We start from the raw sequence: 1,465 nt of genomic DNA, 5'->3' as shown, positions 1-1,465 counted from the left end.
TGAGCGTGCCCAAACCAGCCGCTCTTCAGCTGATCAGTTGGTCTGTGTAGACCCAACAGCGACCTTCAGCAGTCGTTTCTGTTTGAGCAGCCAGGCTGTCGAGTGGACACTCTCCAGAGGGCCGGGGGGAGCCAGGCAGCGGGTCTTTCAAATGCAGGGCAAATGTAAGTGCAAATCCTGACGTTTTATTGTTTTGCAGGAGACTCAACACAACTGCATTGTTACTTCCGGAGTGCCAGAGCCCTGCGGCACCTGCGTGCCTGCGTCTGTCTGTACAGCTGTGGGTTATGTGCTCCAGACGTGGGATCTGGAGGAGGAGCCACAGCCAAGTCGTGGTTTCTCAGACAGGTAAGTCAGAGAAGTAGTGGAGAAAGAGGCAGGGAAGAGGAGCAAACAGTCTGGTTAGTGCCTTTCCTGTGGAATGGCGTGGAGCTGGAGCGAGCTGCTGCCTTCTTGTGGTGTCGGTTCTGGTGCCCAGTGCTGGCTGCGGTCATGGCCAGTGCCCCACAGAAGGGGGTATGGGGGTTCCTCAGGTCAGCAGCCAGAGGTGATTGGGTTGTTCAGCCACAGCACATACCTGTGTGCTGCCACTCTGAACACTGTCACGTAGCCAGAGCTGCCTACCACTGTCCTAGCCCATGGGGGGCAGCGTGGCTGGGGTGAGGGGACGTGTAAAGTCCCAAGGGAACCTCAAACCAGCTTTGTCTTCTGGGAGGTGAACCAGAGAGAGTCAGAGAGCATTGGGGAGGGCGGTTGTCGGTGTCCAAACTGTAGACAAGGAGGGGAGCGCTGTACTGCCTGGTGAGAAGTTAGGGTGATGTTTTGGGTTGAGCTAGAGGTGCCAGATTGCTGCTAGGTTCCTTGGAGCCTGGGCCCTGCCTCTAGTGAGCCTTCCTTGAACTGGTGTCACCACTGGCACAGAGCAGTGGGGACGCTCCCAAAGAGAGGACTCCCCTGCAGCAGCGCTTTGTGGAGCAGGACTGGAGAGCTCGGGCCTGTCCTGTTGTTCAGACCATGCTGGGTCTGGGTCCGTCAGTACTGGGTGGAAACGGGCCACTGTCCCTAGAATTTGCTGTCAGGGAGCCCTAGTGAAGGGAAAACCAGTTTCAGCAGTGCCACGCGGTGTCTTGCACTGAGTGGAGCTGTTTGTGTCTGTGTTGGCTGAATCACTGACCTGCTTGACGCACCAGTTTGCTGTCCTAGTGCTCCCCGCCCTTAGAAACAGCCTGGCAGAAGTTAATGCAAAAAAGAGCGGAACTGCTCCTCAGGAACAGCCTGGAAACACGGTGTGGAGCCTCTGGGGGGCTGTGCTTGGTGCCATGCTTTTATGCAGAGCCTTTCAGAGCCGCTCTGGAGGCCGTTCCAGAACTCATCATGCCTTAGTCCCTGGAGGCTGATCCATGCGCTGCTGGAGGCGAGCAGAGAGGGGAGAAATGCGGGCAGGACGGCGCAGGATGCCACACAC

The sequence above is a fragment of the Buceros rhinoceros genome, unplaced genomic scaffold (genome assembly GCF_000710305.1).
Source record: "Buceros rhinoceros silvestris isolate BGI_N320 unplaced genomic scaffold, ASM71030v1 scaffold10171, whole genome shotgun sequence".
In the NCBI taxonomy this organism is placed as follows: Eukaryota; Metazoa; Chordata; class Aves; order Bucerotiformes; family Bucerotidae; genus Buceros; species Buceros rhinoceros.
This window is presented reverse-complemented; position numbering follows the sequence as displayed.